The sequence below is a fragment of the Micromys minutus genome (genome assembly GCF_963924665.1).
Source record: "Micromys minutus genome assembly, chromosome: 3".
Taxonomy (NCBI): Eukaryota; Metazoa; Chordata; class Mammalia; order Rodentia; family Muridae; genus Micromys; species Micromys minutus.
The window spans coordinates 87,166,707-87,186,009 of NC_137972.1; the positions used below are offsets into that span (position 1 = coordinate 87,166,707).

At 40.3% G+C, this 19,303-nt stretch overlaps 1 protein-coding gene and 1 long non-coding RNA gene across 7 annotated transcripts in view; one reads left to right on the top strand and one right to left on the bottom strand.

Annotated features, from left to right (window-relative positions):
- LOC308419147 overlaps positions 1-15,945 on the top strand; it is a 55,087-nt gene extending 39,142 nt beyond the window's left edge. For all 3 annotated transcript variants that reach the window (XR_013974979.1, XR_013974980.1, XR_013974981.1), the window contains exon 4: positions 14,528-15,945. This is a non-coding gene — a long non-coding RNA (uncharacterized lncRNA). The remainder of the gene's footprint in view (positions 1-14,527) is intronic.
- The window catches only part of SLC8A1 (solute carrier family 8 member A1), a gene marked incomplete at its 3' end in the record, with an annotated part of 271,539 nt that overhangs the window by 129,246 nt on the left and 122,990 nt on the right, over positions 1-19,303 (bottom strand). The gene's annotated exons all lie outside the window — the stretch shown is intronic.

The following is a 19,303-nucleotide window of genomic DNA, read 5'->3' on the forward strand; positions in this document are numbered from 1 at the left end:
AATGAACTTGGTCAGTTATTTATTCTTTCCTTGGAGTGCAAAGGGGTACGCAGACACTGGCCAAGCCAAACCAGCTGATTTGCTCTTGTTTTCGGGAGCGTGCAGTATGCGATTCCTCCATAATAGAATAAATATAGGTGGAAATTAATGACAATGATTCCAGACCAACAATCTAGACAAGGTTCCCGGGATAACTTGAATGATGCCTCTGAGGATCCTGGAAAAATAGCCAAGCAAAGGTATGCTGGGCAGGAGGAACGATTAATATAAAAGCAGAGATGCATTTGGAAAGATATTACTCGTTTTCTTGGGCATAATTAATTTCCAGATAGCATTTTCTGTGGGTATGAGCAGTGTATTTTTATTGATCCTAATTCTTCTCTCCCCTGGGGACCAGCGAGCTCCTAGCATCCAGCTGATCCATCCCTCTGCCTCAGCTCTCATTATCCCAATCATTAACAAACAGGACCCTCTGGGTTTTACAAATGTGGTCCTGCTCCCAAGGGTGGGGAAGGGGAAAGCCTTTTAGCCTTTTCAAACAATGGCTTCTGCAAGACATTCTTTAAGTCATGTGGGAAAACAAAGGAGGGGTGTTATCTAAGAAATGTGCTTTTGGGTGGCAGGGCTTGAATGAGGAATGGGGATTGTTTTGCCTTTTACACAATTTCTGGAAAGGGAAGCAAGAAGAAAAAAATAGCATCATTGTCAATGTTGGTCAGCATTCTCAGGGTCTGAACTAAAATGTGCCACAAAAAAAGGAGACTGTCTCATAAGCCAAGTCTATGCAGGCTCCTTGCCAAGAATAACTACAAAGTGGCGAGCCACATCAGCCAGGCCTTGGGAATTGTGTCGGGCAACTTTGGAGTCCCAGCCAGCATTTGTGAAAAGTCACTCTGTGAACTAGGTCCTTACATGTAAAGCTACAGGCAGATGAGTGCTGAAGAAAGGTGAACAGGTTCTCTTCATGTACAAGCCCTTTGATAGACTGTTCATTCCTAAGTGGTCATCCCTGAACACATGTACATATGGGTATTGCTAAATAGACATACATACACACATACACATACATACATACATACATACATACATACAAAAATGTATATCTCTATCTCTATTCTCTTTCTGTATGTATTGTGTGTGTGTGTGTGTGTGTGTGTGTGTACACATATATGTAAGCTGAGTCCCGGACTTCCTTACAAACTTCGAAAAGAGTTTTAACAAGTTCTGGAATATTGAAAACTGACTTCTTTTGAAAGAAGTGAGGGTTACTACAACAACAATTATCCTGGGAATATCTGTCAGCGAGAAGCAGTCAATGATGCTCTCACTGGTAAATGGTCCTTGATCTTAAAGATATAATTGCCTATCATCCTAGCACTTTAGGAGCGTTGTCTTCACTTGAATTTGGGTTAGAATAAAGAACTTGTGGATTTGTCCTAATCCACTATTCAAAACTGGCAACTTCCGCAGTCTGTTTATCCATCCGCATAAGTGTTATAATAGGATTAGCGACTGGCTTCTGTCCCTTCAGTTAAGTGCCACCAAAAGACTGTTTTGTGACGAAAATGGCTCCATCTATGTTGGCTTTCTCCTTATCATGGTAGCAAAAGAAACACACTAAAATGGCATCCTTTTTGATCTCCCCAACCTTTCTAGCACATTGATATTCTTTATCTAACTCAGAGGCATGCTGGGAAATTGAGCTAAATCTGAAGGCCAAATGTTCTGGAAATCCTTAACACTGGAGTAGTAGCAGGGGGAGTAATTTCTCATCCGGAATAAGCTCCAATAATCAGCTTTTTCAACCCTGATTCAACCCAGAATGAAAAGAATGCGTGTTCTGGATAAAGTCTCTTTTTCATGCTCAAAGGACTTCCAACCCCGTCCCTCTAACTCCTTGCTCCTCAAGACATCGAACCTCTTATGGGGAGCCTGCCGATTGCTTACGGATGCAAGGGTGCCAGCTTTCAAAGTTGGCATAAGTTCATTTGCCCAGGGACTCAGGTTTAGACAGACTGTTACCGTTATTGTAACCCATGATTAAGCATAGACATTGCACCCAGAAGGCTTCCCCCTCCAGAGAATCTCCTCCTTCCAGTCACTGAAATTCAGCAGCTCCTTGCTTCTTTTTCACACTGTTCTTGGCTGCAGTCTTCATAGCACCAAGAGAAAGACTTCAGCAGTGATTCTTAACCTTTCTAAAGCTGTGACCCTTGGATGCAGTTCCTTATGTAGTGGGGCCCCCAGCCATAGGGTTTCATTGCTACTTCATAGCTGTGATTTTGCTATTGTTATGAATTGCAGTAGAAATACCTGCTATGCAACACCCAAAGGTTGAGAAGAAGTGTAGGATCCATTTGTTAGGAATTTAAGAAAAAAATCACCTGCATTTATTCCTGCTGGCAACAGAGGGTTTTTAAATACATCCAAATGCTGACTACAAACAGGACCTTGACCTCTGACCCAATATGCGCCCCAGAGAAGCAGATACCCTTGGTTCACAGTGAGTTCTGGAGAACCTGGGCTGAGCCTTACCATATCTTCATCTAGACATGACAGCCTGTGATTTAGAGCTTACTCTACCACTACAGTGAATTCTTACAATTCCTGGAAGGATTTGGTTTCACGAGTTTAGCATTTCATTCACTTTTTTAAAAAAAAGCAACGAAACCATAGATTTTCCTTCATTGATGATCATGCGAGAATCCAAGACAATTTAGGGCCTAACAAGGCTGTGGCAGGGAAATAAAACGCCTGATACCCTTAGTTGAAAAGATTTAAAAAAAGCAGAAAACCTAAATATCTTCCTTTTTGCCCTAACAGGAGTGAAAATGTAGAAGCAGAGAGGTAGGAAGGTCTGTCCTGGTGATCTGGGGACTTCTTCTCCTGCAGTCCTAGTGTTAGGCTATTAGTATGACACTGGTCTTTTGTTTTTTTTGTGTTTGTTTGCTTGGTTGTTTCTTTATAAACGTGGAAACTGTTTTTGACAAATGGTAAACACACCTGGATCTGTGCCAGACAATGACTTTCGAAAGACTCTCAGTTACTTAGAAACTGTTTGGACCCAGATAGTTCAGTGGGAACCATGTACAAGATGTTTATTGAGACCCTGCCTTGTCAGAGACAACTCCACACAAACTTTTGGCTGCTAGTAATGCTGGGGAAGATTTACAGGCCCCCGACACATCTATTTGTGACAGCCCTTTCTAAGACAGCAAAAGAAAAGGAACAGAGGTAGAACAGGAGGAAACATGGGTGTTGGTTGTTCTTGCAATTAACTAGCTTTTGAAAAAGACAAAGGACGGGCTTTCTTACTCTTTATCTGGATATCATGTGGACGTTTTGTCATAAGCCAAACACATCCCGTCTAGGAGAACCTGCAGGTATCTTACCCTTAATGGCATTCCTTTCTCCAGACCCCGAACATGGAGTCTCTCAAGGAGAAAAGCTTTAGGAACAGAGTGAGTGACCAGGCAGAGGAGTCAGAATTTGGCAAATGTGTCAATCATCACCACCTTTCTTTCTTTCTTTCTCTCTTTCTTTCTTTCTCTCTTTCTCTCTTTCTGTCTTTCTTTCTTTCTTTCTTTCTTTCTTTCTTTCTTTCTTTCCTTTTTTCCCAGTTTGGAAAACCAGAACTAGATAGACACTCAGGAGGGATTCAGGGTGAGTTCATAGAAACAAGGCTTGAAATGATGACTCCAGATTTAGTGGCTGAGGAGGGAGGCAGTAATTTGGTGTGTATCGTATGGAGTCATGGGCAAATAGAGCCTGCTATTTCTAAGCGGTCAGTTTCAGACATGTGCAAGGTTTTACTGTCTCCATGTATTCAAAACCTACACAATGTACGTGTATATAGATATATACATTGCACATATATGTTCTCATACCATTCCCACTTATTATCACTTGGCATTGTCTGAAATAGTATGCTGTGGTGTGTTGGCTCTATCCCTTGTCTTCTGGAGTTAGGTTTGCACAAGTCTGCCTTGCTAACAGCTGCTTGCCTAGGGAAAGTGCTGAATTACACAGCTGAGACATGGCAGGTGTTACGTCTTCTTCCTCAAGAGTGAAAGAGTTGCGCACGGTGTGATAGGTACAAGCCACCTTATAGGCCATGGAACACAACTTTTCACAACTGAAAAACTGTCAGGCAGATTAAAAAAAAAAAGGCATCATTTCTTCTTTAACAGACAGTTTCTAAGGCTCTAGAAACATGCCTGTCTTGTCGAGCTTCACAATTTCACAATTACCTTTATAGACAAGGAAATGGAAACTTCCCAAGTTTACTGCTTCTTGAGACTGCATGTGATTTGGAACTTGGGTTGGACTCCAAAGCCTGTATGTAAAGTTTTTAGTACTCTAACATACACACACACACACACACACACACACACACACACACACACACACATACATCATATATGCACACATGACAGTAGAAGCTCTAGCTTACCAAAGCTGTATGAAAACTTTTAGTAGTGTTACATAGAAGAAACTAATCATAGATCAAGAGGCTAGGTTGGAAAAATCCAGCTTCTTAATAGAATCTCCTTTGTTTGTTTGTTTTTCAAGCATATGTTGTCTTTCTTGGGATTTTCTCTCTCAATATAAAATATAATAACAATTGATATAAGCATTAACTTTTGTTTATATTAGTCTACTCATGTTAATGTGATTCACCCTGTCCTAGTTAATGGTACCAGAAGAATAGTGTCTACACCCAGACAGCAAGATAGCGGTGTTTACCCAAGGGATCATTTGGCTTTTCATCTGGTCTTCCTTGCCAAGTTAAATACTTACTTTCTTGGCTAAACAAAACACAGAATTTTCCTCTACAGTGTAGAGATATTTACAGAGCTTTTGGTTTTGCTCGTTTCTCTTCACTGGACTTGGGTAATATGGGTTTTCATACCAAAACACTTCTTCATCCAATTAATTGAAATAGAAATAAAAATCTAGGATACTGGTCCCTGGAAATCAAAATTAAACAAATCAAAAAGGAGGATAGCTGGGGCTGTGGATCATTGGTTAAAGTAGTTCCTCTTCATGTACTAGCCACTGACTTTCGTCTCAACCTTTGCTAAAGTGATGAGGATGATTATGATGGTGATGATAGATTAATTAATAAAAGGAGAAGCGGAAGCATTTTTGTTTTGAAATAAAACAATATTTGAATAGACAAGATTTCACTTTAAGTTTCAGTATTTATTTACAGGCTATTTTACTGAAATTCTTCATGTGATCTTTAGAGAAGAAATGCCAAAATTACGTTTGAAATGTGAGTAGTATTGAAGAAAATCTATAAAAGAGAAATGACTGAACCAGGGGTAGCTTTGGCTATAACCTCCGAGGGCAGAAGTCTGGGCTGTCTCAGGGCTATTTACAGCTTAGTACCCAGTGCCTAGAACAGTTCCCAGCACCCCACAGTCATTCTTCAACAACAAACATCTGTTCCAGGAGCAAACCTACCATGGTGCCTTCCATAGATTCCAGAGATTATTATTTTTCACTCAATGTTTTCTACCCCAAGTTATCTTTGAAATTGTTTTATTGCAGGACAAATTCAGCCTCCTGGGAAGACATATTCTGTTGAGCTGCATCTCACCCAAGTTTTCACTCTCAAATTTAAGCACTAATAGACCAGAGCACAGGAGACAAAGGCAACTTCCCTGCCCCTGAGCCACTCTTTTGAGATGCACCTATATTGGTAACAAACGTATGCTAATGGTATTACAGGAGGTATTAAAATACTACTATTATTTATCGTAGAAGACTATTTGGTTGACAGTGACCTGGCTGTTCTTCAGTGGTCAAGAGGAAGATTTGACAGTACGTTGATATTTCAGCTATAAGATCAGGAGCAAAAGTAAAGGCCTGTTGACTAATGAATGAGGCAGATTCCAGGGTGTTTCTCAGATATTTGTGATTTTTCTATGATACTGAACTTAGCTGGCTAATGGAATTCATAGAGAGACAATTCAGAACCACTTTCCACTGGTGAGACTAGTGTCCTGTGGCACGTGACCAGATCACAGTCATAACTTAGCAAGATGTGCACATGTGCTTTTCTTGGAATTTGCAGGTGAAAGGTTATATGACCATAAAAGAAGGTCATTTGAGTATTATTTGGGTCATGGGGTTATCCTTTCAGAAGTGACTTTTAGAGTCTATAAGTGATATCTATTGCCTACCAAGGGTCATCTAATCATCTACTTCATAAAGGAGATTTTAAAAATGGAGCCCACTAAATAATGTTATACTAAGTTACAAATCTTGTACACCCAATAGAAACGAGCAAAAATCATATAATAGTTATCATGTTATCAGCTGGTCAGCAAATATTTACTGAGGTATACTAACTTGACACAGAAACATACTACGCACTGTGAAATCTAGCTGCCTAGAAAAGCCAAACACGAATACAATAGCTAGAAGGGACTGCAAGCCAAGATTTGGTGAAAAATTCAGTGGCTAGTTCACATAACAGACTGGCTGTGTTTTTTAAAAAAGTGAGTCAGCTGGTAGACATGTGTGCATGTTTTCAGAGACTTATCGGATGTTGGGCACCAGATGAGAGCACACATTGTCTAAACTGGCCCCAACATATGCAGCAATGAAGACAAAGTCATACTGTATTTTGTTGTTCTCCCAGGTACAATATCTTCAAGGGCAGATAGTCTAAACCTGTCTAAAACTTTCCTGCATCCTACTGCTAACTGGGATATGCAGGTATCCTTATATCCAGGGAGAAGGGGGCTTCTTAGCTCCAATGTACTCCCATGCGAGGAGGGCATTGTGCAATAGAAATCAAAGTACAGGGAGGGAGAAAGATGAAGCATTGAGGATGGCACTCTTCGGGCCATACTGAAGCCTCATCATGTCAGTGGGAACAATACGATGATGTCATTTCTCCTCCCACCCGCTCTAACTTGAACTCACAGTGAGACACGTGGTCTTTTCTAGACCAGTACAGCATAGCACAGTGGTACAAAGCCAATTATCAGGACACTGCTAGAATGCAGGTTCAAAAGTCATCTCTGTCATTTCCTAGCGCAGGTGGCTTGAGGCAAATCCATTAACTTCAGGACTCTGACTGCAGAAACTGCCTTCATTTCCTGCAGTTCCAGAGGGCAGAGGGAAATAGTAACAGATGAGAGTTCTCTAGGCTCAGCTCTGACACCCTCTTCATCATGAAGACTCACATCTAAGCCGGGTTTCTACAGGGATTCTGGGAATGCCAGGGCCATTTACAAGGCTGTGAAACTTTAATGGTGGTGACCTGAAGCAAAGAGGCAAAGGAAAAAGAGATAAACCTTCGAGCCAAAGCAGTGCTTGGAGTCCTGGCTTAGGAAGGGGTTCTGGTTTCCACTTCTGCTGTTCTCGGCTGTGCTGCTCCCCTGCAAACCCCTGTGGATACTTCAAACCATATGGGATGCTTCAGGCAAGATGCTTCCTTTTGGTAATAAACCTGCCTTCAGGTTGGATTCATGATAGCTTGCTCAAGAATTTCCAACTAAAATCGAATAAGCAGCTCTTGGGAAAATTGTTCCTCGGGCTTCCCCACAGAAATGAATGAATTAGTAAAAGATTATTTTAAAAAAATCAGATCAGCAGACGGGGTTTGAGATATAGGGTAAGGGAGAAACATGTCTGGGTATCACTTGGAAGTATGGAGAAGTGCTCTATAGAAAAGACAGTTCTTTAGCTGCCAACTGGGGACAATACTGGTGGAAGAGGGAGGGAGGGAGAGGGGATGCTGAGGATGCAGTCTCAAGTTCAGCTGATAAATGGGCAGCTCCATAGGTCTGCTTCATAGGTCTGCCCTGCAGAGTATTCAGACCATAGTAAAGTAAGTGAGCAGACATGCAAGGATGCCTTAAAATGTTGCCTTTCCATTGTTACTCTCTTAGTCTAGTGGTTTCAGGCAGGTCTCATCCCTGGTACTTAGAGTCTTTTTTCTAACCAGTCTTTCAGTGAAGGTCCTCCTCAACCATGAAAAAGTTGTGTATTCTTGCTTACTAGAAATGGTGTCTTTGTGTGTGGTAACCCTCCCAACCCAGGAGATAAAGCAAAACGGTAAAGCACTTGCCTGGGATATAGAAAGCTGCGTGTTCAGTCCCCAGCTCTGAACCAAAGAAAAGGTGTTTTTCTTAAAATTGTTAGTCCCAAATACCAAGTCCTGGATGGCAATCTGGGAAGCATGCCCAGGATGCTTCAGGACTCTAGGAAAAATGTCTGCACTACCCTGTGGGCTTACCTCTAGGTCTCTGTGGTCAATAAAGGTCAAAGGATAAAAGGAAAAGCACAGCTCTGTGCTACATGGAGAAAGCAACCAGGGCCCTTTGGTTCCTTTCTTGATAAAATACTTGGCTCTACAGTCATGTCACGATGGACTCCCACACGCCCATAAGTCAAGGCAGTAGGTTTTCCTAGAGGCCAGGACTTACAGAAAGAGGCATGTACTTTCTAAGTGACATATGGGGGTGAGAAGTGCCCCGTGTGTGATCCTTCTGTGACAAAATATTGCTTCATTTGTCTCTGGAAGGAGCCACATGTTCTTAAGTTTGAAAAAATGCTTTCTTGCAATCCTCTCTCAAAGCTCAGAACTGTTTTGCAATGATACATTACATCCACTGGCACTGTTTTGTTAACAAAAACTTTAAGAAAACATATTTTAGTAAAATTAATATTAGTTATACTTAATTTTTATTATGAGATTGAAGCCAACTCATTCACAATAGCCTGATTATGGGAAGAATTACTATTTCCTTATTTGCCACCTACAGGCTCATTTAAATGTTCTGAATGTTGCAAATGGTTAAAATTACCTTAGTGATGATGTGATGTCAGGTGTCAAATATCACATTCACTTCTAGCTCTGTATCGTTAGTTGTCTGACATTTTATTGGATATTTTATTTATTTACATTACAAATATTATTTTAATACACACAGACACACAGACACACACACACACACAGAGAGAGAGAGAGAGAGAGAGAGAGAGAGAGAGAGAGAGGAGAGGAGAGAGAGAGAGAGAGAGAGAGAGAGAGAGAGAGAGAGAGAGAGAGAGAGAGAGAGAGAGAATGATTTAAACAGAAACTGAATAAGAAATTTTCCATTTAAAATGGATGGAGGCAAAACTAAGCCCTGAAATCAACATGCAGAATTTTGTCTTTTGGAAACATGGGTCCTGGCATTAAGGCATCTACCAAACAACACGTTTCTCTATGGGTTTCATTTGTTCTGATGCTAAATATACCATAGGAGCCTTTCAATGCCTACTTCATCCCAGGTCAGATTGACTGCACATGGAGCAACTAAGCTAGATTTGAGGGATTCTGCAAAAATCTTAAGTTCCCACTTTTAGGGAACTTCTTGTTTGCTAGCTGTGATCTCCATGGGTATTCATCATAGAGACAAATAGATAGCAGAAGGGCTTGTTTCTGAACATTGTATGATGTGGATTGAAGACCCAATACAAAGAAGTCTGCCCAGAGGAGTGATTGTGGTATTTTCAATCAATAAACTCTTGTGAACCTTCTGTAAATTGACTTCAGAAAACAGGGGCTTGCTTCTCGGCATCCCACTGCACATTCTGATTTGTTTTTTGATAAGTCGCTGGGAGCCAAGGGTTGCAGAGCTGGTGGATTTATGACCTGGACTGATACCACTGGGCACAACGGAATGACGCTCAATCATTCTCTCATTATCTCAGAAGACTCTGTGCTTAGAGTTTCTGGTTTTCCCTTTGCGGACTTGAAGGTGGGGTACAGGACAGGCCTTGAGAGGTTACTCTCAACTAAGTTTCAGTGACTGCTCATGCAGTCTTAGTTTTGGGTCACCTTCTGGTCCATTTTCCACTAGTATTCCATTATTTTTCCTTAGCAGAGGTTCTCAACCTGTGGGTCCTGACCCCTATTGGGGTCACATATCAGGTATTCTTCATACCACACATTTACATTATGACTCACAACAGTGCCAAAATTGCAGTTATGACATGGCAACAAAATGACTTTATGGTTGAGGGCCACCACAACATCAGGAACTGTATTAAAACGATCAGAGCATTAGGAAGGTCAAGAACCAGTCATTTAAATGGATCATTTTTCTCCTATTTACTTTTTTGGTCACAAAAATCTTTGCCCATGCTGGTCCTTCTAATTGGAACACTTCCCTTTACTGATAAACTGGGTCTTCTACCCTTTCATTGAGGCCATTCATTGCTTATAACATTTTCTCCCATTCCACATTTACATTTTAAAATTGGCTTCCTTTCTTATTTCTGTGTTTCTTACAAGCTCAAAAATCCTACAGAGTCAGGTAACATGTGGGCTCACATTATAGAGGCCAAAGAAATAATTGGACGAAAGGTGTTTAAATATATGGTCTAAAGGAAAGCATTGGGCCTTTGCCTCAAAGCAGAGCATTGCAATTCTAGATGTTAAATAAAACAGAGGTGGTATGACTGTGATAAATTGAATGTGCCTTGATCTTAACTTGGAAATTTTAGAGTTTAGACACAAGTCATGGAGACTTTATCTCTCATCCATTAAAGTCACAATTTTCACAACAGCTGCATCTCCTCTAAGTAATATTTAAACATTACTACCTTCCCAAAATATAAAGGATATTTTAATAGCCATTTAATATTTTAATATGGCTTCGTAAATGCAAGAAAAGTCACAGTACTGATGTGAAGCAAAGGGCAGGAAAAGCAATTTTTTCTTAAGCTTTTGACCTAATTTCTCTTGGTTCCTTCAAGGCAATTGAGAAGCTCTCAGTTAAGTACAACTTGTCAGTGATTTCTCCATTGTGAACCACACAGAGGCTTCTGGATTGGGTAGGGCTCTGCACACTTCTCCATGGTACATTCATTTACAAAGTATTCTGTCTTCAAAAGGTAAAAAGGACCAACCCAACATTACCGGATTGATTGTGAAACAGCATCCGGACTGCATCTTAGAAGTCGTATTCACACAAAGGTCAAGTCGTGTTCAAGGATGAGATGAAGGTTTATGTGGCAAGATTAGGAGGTTTTGAATATATCTAGGGAATGTCTTTAATTTTTGTGAAAAAGGTTGGTTGCACATGTAGTAATATGTACAGTTGACCTTGACTAAGATGTAAAAAAAAAATACAATTCTAATATTTACAAGATAAATTAACTTGGAGAACATAAAATTAAGTGGTGTTACACAAGCTCAGAAGACACACACACACACACACACACACACACACACACACACACCCCACTGTAAAGATTGTGAGCTTGGTTGTAAATTCCCTTTGAGTGGAATTCTCTTAGTGAAACCTAAGCAGCTATGGTGCTAGATTTTCCTAGGCACTGTGCTAAATGTAACTTCATTCTATCTGTGCACATGTGGGTGTATGCGTGTGTGTGTGTGTGTGTGTGTGTGTGTGTGTGTGTGTGTGTGCACGAGCATGTGTATGTATGAAGATTTGGGTAAAGGCTAAAATTCTAGGAGAGACACAAAAGATGGTAAAAGTGGGTGGTGAGAAAGGATAGTGAGTAAGCAAAGGGCACAGTGGAGATGCAAGAAGGGAGGGAGCGTCACAGGGAAGGATCTGGAACAGCAAGCGGAGAGCTGCTCTCTCTAAAACCCTGGCCGTCCTGGAACTCACTAAATCAACCAAGCTGGCCCTGAACTCAGAGATCTGCCTGTCTCTGCTGCTCACGTTTTGGGATGTAAGGCATGTGCTACTCCACGTGCCAAGTAGAAAACAGAAGGATGTTCTCAATATGCTTTGTTCAAGAGTCCACAGACCGTACGAAGCTCAAAGAGAAGGGAGGCCAGAATGTGGATGTCCCAGTTCTTTTTAGAAAGGAGAACAAAATACTCATGGGAGGAAATACAGGGACAAATAGAGGAGCAGGGAAGAAAAGATCACCCAGAGACTGCTTCACCTGGGGATCCACCACATATGCAGCCACCAAACCCGAGCACTATTGTTGATGCCAAGAAGTGCTTACTGGCAGGAACCTGGCATGGATGCCTCCTCAGAGGCTCTTCCAGAATCATACAGATACAGCTGAGGATGCTTGCAGCTAACCATCAGACTGAGCATGGGAACCCCAATGGAGGAGCTAGAGAAAGGACTGAAGGAACTGAAAGGTTTGCAACCCCAATGGAAGAACAACATTATCAACCAACCAAGCCCTCCATAGCCCCCAGAGACTAAAACACCAACCAATTAGTTTGCATGGAGAGACCCATAGCTCCAGTTGCATATTTAGCAGAGGATAGAATTGTCTGGCATCAGTGGGAGGAGAGGCCTTTGGTCCAATGAAATCTAGTTTTCCCAGTGCCGGAGAACGCCAAGGCGCTGAGGTGGAAGTGGGTGGTTGGGAGTTGGGTATAGAAGATAATATTTGAAATGTAAATACAGAGAATATCAAATAAAATGATTTAAAATATCCTAAAGTCTAGCACTGGACTTTGAGGCAATACTTTTTAACAACAACAACAACAACAATAATAGTAATAGAATCTCATAACGACATCTGACATCTTGCATGATAATTTGGAATGGAATAAATAATTGAAAAGATAATTGGTAGGACAACAGCCACTGTGGAGATAATGGCGCTGCCCATTTTCACACTTGTAGATGTATAACTACTATGCCAAGTGAGACAACTTCTCTTGCTAAGCAGGGATTTCAAGTGAGGCTTTCCCTGTCTCTTTTTTAACTGTCTCTGTGTTGAGAACTTTCTACATTTACATGACAAAGACGCCATGCTCTCTTGTGTCATTGGTGTTGTCATTAAAACACAGTAGTAAACACAGGTCAGTGCATCCCCACCGTCACTCACATACAGCAACCCCAAGGATTGGTGTTTTTGTTCCCTGACAATCAATTGGTGTTGTTAAAATAACCCACTCTTTACAGGTAGGTCAGATTCACATATTCATATGATCTCTACCAGAACACGGAGAGTCCAATGTGAGTGACTTCTAGGAGCAGGCAGAAAAACATTGCCATTTGGTAAGAACTGTCTGCACCTACATTTAGACACACAGCATGGTAGATAAGAAAAATGGCACCAAGTTATCCATGAAGATAAAAACAATTTCACAGACGGTGCATTTGAGCAGGATATAGTGAACGCAAAAGTCATTACGGAGTTGTCATGATTTAGGATGCTCTGCAGTCATTATAGAGTGATACATGTATTTGTTTAACATAGTCTCTATAAATAGTACTGAAATGAGGAAATTCTTTTTGGTGATACCCATTTCAATTAGTTATTTAGTACTGTGTCATAAAGCTGTCTATGGGATGCATGATAAAGGCAGCCCTAGAACCCACTAGAAGATTTTGATTATGAGAATAAAATATTAGCACCAGAAATGTGGTAGATCATGAAATATTGATGCTAGATGTTTTTTTGTCCCACAGTGATAATACGATAAAAGTCCCCTCTTATAAATTAAATATAATTTGAAAGTCCTCTTTTAATACAAGCATTTTGTTCTTAGTCTGTCTACCAGATCCATACATACATCCAGAATCCATTAGATTATGAGGTAGCTTTCATTATGTCTTAAGGGGGAAAATTGTTTTATTGCAACTTTTCAAACAGCTCACTATTGTGAGCATGGAAGTGGAAGGAAGAGCAAGAAACAGCCCGAGCAAACAAAGGTGCTGGTGGCAAGAATGGGGCCATCTTAGTTCCTGGAAGCCATCTTGAAAGATTGAGCACTATAGAACTTGTCTGTTCCTGAGTCCTGGCTAGGTAAGCTTGTGATCTATTCTGCTTTGCCAAGAAAAAAAGGACGGGCTTCCACCCACCTCCACGCACTCTCCTCAGTAATCCAGTCAGATGTGATCATCACTACCATGTCTCTACTTCCTCTATGGCGGCATAAAATATTAAGAGGTTCTGGGGGGAAAACAATTATGGTTTATTTCTTCAACTAAAAATTTCCAGGTGCTGAAGAGCAGGATGGGCTGCCACACATTCTTCCAAGGATGTCTCCATTTCTTCAGAGATATGCAGTATATAAAGGTTGATAGCCAGCTCCTGGGGTGACTGTGAGAGTCTCTTATGAGACATCTAAAAGACTTGTAGTTCAACCACGTTTACTTCCTTGTGAGACTTCAGAGATTTTCCTCTTTTAACCCATTTACAACTTGGTAGATTCTTTCTACTCTCCATGAACTTTTGGCAAGTGAGCCAGATGTTAAATCATGTATTTTCTACACAAGGACTGCCAAGGAGTAGAAACCCTAGGAGTAGTGAATGTGTACTTGAGACACCTGTTATTTCTTCTGTTTATTTGTTCAGATAATATGTAGCATATAAAATTTATTATATAATGTACAAAATTCAAATTTTTATGTAAGATTACTAGGGAAGGCCAACATCTGCTTTCATACAGAATGCTAAAAGGGTTGGCAGAGGCCGGGTGAGTCACAGGTAACTGAGTAAAACTGAATTTACTTTTTCTTTTGTAGTATGATTTCCCTGAATCTAAACTCTTTTACTTCTCTTTTTACAGGACAAGACAACAAAAAGAAAGTCTCATAGTCTCAAAGATAGTCGACAAAGCAAGAGATGGAGAAACCAGAAACTCATGGTTTTCTGTTGCTCTGGAAACCCTTTAGGCCAGGCTGACATTAACACATTTGGGGTTAATTGTCACTTAACAGATTCCTGCCCCTCCCTCCTTGGCTTCTCATATTACTGTCTGTGTTGTTAGTTTTACTAGTTTTATAGGATTTTTAATTATAAGCTTATAATAAAAGTTCTTCTCAAGTGTTTACTGAACTGAAGGCATATGAAGCCTGTGGTATTCCCCTTGTCCCTGCTAGAAACTATGCTGAGATCAGAGTGAACTCCAGCAAGACAGACAACTTTTCCCACTCATTTCCGGATTCCCATGTTCAGAGCATAACATATGAACACATGATCGATAACACAGGATTTGGAAAAAGGTGGCTGGTAGTCCAATAAATGATCATTTCTTCCTGTATAGCTTGGATCACATTTCTTATTCCTTAAGAAACTAAATTCTAAATCTAAACAAATAGCACTGAAAAGTTGCAAGGTCTCTTTTGCATAGCAAGATATAGCTAGACTAACCTTTTTACCTTAGAACAAAGTGGGATAGTTTTTTAACTCTGTAGTTTTCTAAAATTTTTAAAATAGGCTTTTCAATATGTCCATATCGCCTGGGATTATGAGATTAACTCATTGATTTGTGTCTAATCTGTGCAAAACAAGATCTTAGCCATATATCTAAGGACTTAATCTTCTTAATACCAACCATAGGTAAGTTTAGAAAAAAATATTTTCTCAAGCTATTTAACATACAAACTCAGAAACACAAAACCACTTCTGAGCAAGTATTTTAATCATAGCATCTGTGAATTAAAAATGCAGAATAAATACATCTTTAATGACTCATCCCACATTCAAGAGGCTAGGTTTTGGTTATGACACGTTAAACTAAACGATTCTGTCCCAAACCAAGAGGAAGATATATGATTTAAGTGTGAGCTTCTTGGGGACTTAGATATTTGTACATACACATTCTAACTGAGCGACAGTGTCTTTCTATTTACAGAGCCTAACCAGGGTGTGGGTAGTAGAAATGGCACACACTCATCAAACAATAATTGGCTACTTTGTCCAATAGATTGCTCCTTCTGTCCACCCTCCTATTGGGAATCACACTGACCAATAGGCTGTTTTCTTCTCATAAATGAATTTAGTCATAGGCTTGGAAAAATGGCTATACTATTTTTAGCAGCTTCAATACAATGGAGTTTGATGAAGGAAGACCCTCTCGTCTATAAGGAGTCCTTTACTAATCCCTTGTAGTCCAGGGAATGGACCATAAGAATGGATACCTGAAGTTTATGCTTCTAAAAAAATAAACAAAATAAACATTCACCTACATTTGTTGTCCCTTCCCAGTTGAAGAATTTTGATAATCTTATTTTTTAATATTAATTCACAATAAATACTGTCACTGTTTTTCAAAAAAAAATTATGATGTGATTTTAACCTTTTGTTTAACATTTGCTAACGTGTGAGTTGGTAAGAAGGTTCACACACCCAAAAAACTGTTCTAAGATGGACATGAGAAACAATAAAGATGAAAACGGCCAGGATTTGAATGAACTTGAAGTACAATATTATAGCACTCTTCATGGTGAAATAGACAGTCCAGTATTTATTTAGAGATTTGACGTGTTTCTCTAGCACCTTCCAAGTGTCCACAGTGAGCAGGGTGTCGGTTATTCCATATCTCTTATTAGAATTTGGCAATGGAAGTCTCCTATGCTTGAAGGTTCTGCTCCAGCTGTTGGCCCTGTTTTATAGAACTTTGGGATCTTAGGAGGTGTGGCTTAGACAAAGGAGATGAAGGTTGGGTCTTGAGAGTAATAGCCCAGTCATGCCTCTGGCAGATTTCTCTTTGCTTTGTTATCTATAGAAATGTGAATAGCCTTTACCACAAGCTCCTATGTCATGGACTGAGTCCCTCCAGCTCCTATGCTTTCCCTTCTAGGACACTTCTATTCCCTCTGAAGTGTGACCTAAATACAGTTTTCTTTCCTTTAGACTACTGTGTTGTTTATTTTGACACCTTGCCCTCCAACCTCATTTCTATTCTTGCTGACCCTAACCCTTCTCTTCAAATCTGCTGGCCACAAATAGGTAGCAAAGAAAAGGGCAATGACCTCGAATCCATGTGGTGAATAGAAGGAGATTAACCCCAAGTGAGCACAACACTGTGTCCCAGAGTCCCAGATCTTAAGTTGGAGCACTTCTCACCAAGTGACCCAGATTTGAAGCTGGTGGGCACTGTATGTCTCTCCTCTGTATTTGGGGATCCCTGTGAGGTCAGTGTGCTGCTCCCAACAGCAAATGTCTGTGTAGCTCCTTGTCACAAACAATTTGTTTCTACCATCTTCTGCAATCAGGATCCCAGGGAAGATGTCCACACTCATTAGCTAGGAAAGGAGTTGATTGCCTAAGTGTTTTGCCCTCTTTCTACCAAGGAGAAAAACTCATTACAGACACAATGATATAAACTCTCTGTCTCTCTGTCTCTGTTTCTGTCTCTCACTGTCTCTCTGTGTCTGTCTGTCTGTCTGTCTGTCTGTCTGTCTCTCTCTCTCTCTCTCTCTCTCTCTCTCTCTCTCTCTCTCTCTGTGTGTGTGTGTGTGTGTGTGTGTGTGTGTGTGTCTTCAAGGCTTGCTAATCCTATTATGAAACACTTGGGCAGGCATGACAAAAGTTAGCAAGGGATAAGAATGTGACATGTAACTGGTTCATTTCTCTTTGCCTCTTGCTTTCAACATCCTTTCCCTTTAATTACTGCAAAGCCCATGCTGAAAGCTTTCTATCTGCCTCTAACAATATCCCACAAAGAGAAATACAGTAGGTAAAAGAGGGTTTTATAATCCATGTGCCATATTCTGTGCTCTTAAGATTGAGAAGCTTGCCAAGGAACAGACCTCAATGCATAATATCCAGTTCATGCTAAACAATGCTTAAAGCTTCAGCAGATTCTACCTGCAAATCCCTGAGAACCCTGCTTTTCAGCACAAAGAAGAAGACAGGAGAATCGTGAGAGGTTTCTGGCCAGTGAATCTGATCACATAAGCAAGGTTCAACAACAATAAAAAATCCTGTCTCTAAAATAAAAAGTATACTTGATGTTGACTTCTAGCCTTTATACACACATACAAACAAACAGACACACACACACACACACACACACTCACACACAAACTGCACACACAAAGACACACTCTCAGATCCAAACATGAATAGTTGCACATATGGACCCATACACGCATAGGCACGCACACACACACACACACACACACACACACACACACACACACACACAGCATACTCAGAGACACACTCACAGATCCAAAAGCACATAGTTTCATATATGCATAGGTACACACATAGGCACACTCAGACACAGATGGCACACAGAGACCCATTCACAGATGCAAATACACATAGTTTCACACATGTACACACATAATGCATACCCTCAAAGATTCAAACACACAGTTGTGAGCACGCACACAGAAACACACACACACACACACACACACACACACACACACACCTGAAGAAGATCAAGAACTTGGTTTTAAATGCCCTTGGAGTAGAGTGCTCTCAGTGAAATCTAGGCATCTATGAAATCTAGTCTATGCCAGGCATTGTGCTAAATCCAACCTCATTCTTGATCTCAATTCAAGTTTCAAATGAAACACCAGGCTTAGAGTAGTCACATGTTTAACAGGTGACTAGGGTACCGTAACACTATGACCGTTCATTCTACACTGAAGACGTACGTCTCCTCTTCGTTTGCTAGGCAGATCCATCATAACAAAATGTTCTTTGAATGAAATCAGGCAGAATATGCTGAAATAAATTTTAATTTTAACTGACATTCAAAATATTTTTATGGAAAATAGCATTACTTATAATTAATAATTATATATATATAACATATAAAATTGTTTTAAAATTCTTTACTCTTCTGTTTTAGAGTGTTTTTTTTTTTTTTGAGTATCAAAGTGATCTAAAGATCAAAATCTAGATTTAAAGTCTAAGCTACAGTCCTCTAACAGAATTTTAACGTAGACTTGAACTTGAGCACAAAGCCAAAAGACCAGAGCCTCACCCTTCTGTCCTCGTGTGTTGAATGAGAAGGCTCTCCGGTGCCCAAGGGTTGGGGCAGCCTCCTCAGAGAAAGTTGGGAGACACTGCCGTCTGTGAAAGTTTAATCCAGTTACAGGGGTGCTTAGTCTTTATTATGCCTAGTAGAGAATCCCTTTCCTATTGATCTTAACTTAAGTACTTGCATATAAACGGCAAGTACTTAAGAAAAGGCTTAACTAGACATGAACACTAAGGAAACAGGGTCAAAAACTAATGCATATTTTCATACTAGTAAGGGAAGAAGACTCAGTTCAAACTCAGGAAAAAAATGCACATTTAATAATCTTTCAAGGTGAGGACTACTAGGAAAATGTGGTTGATCCCTGTAACTTTGTGGGAACAGGGGGAGTCAGATGGGCAATGAGCTTCTTGGGCCTGGTAGTCAGGTGGTCTACTTCTGCTTCCTAACATGTGTGCTCACTAGCACAGCCAAGATCTGAACTAGTGACAACCATACTGCTCTGAATTTGCTAACTTCTTCACATTTTATTTAGGATTTGGAGCAGTCCTATGAGGCTAGCATTATTTGTCTTTTTCCATAATTAGGATGCTGAAGGTGAGGGAATTTAGATGACTC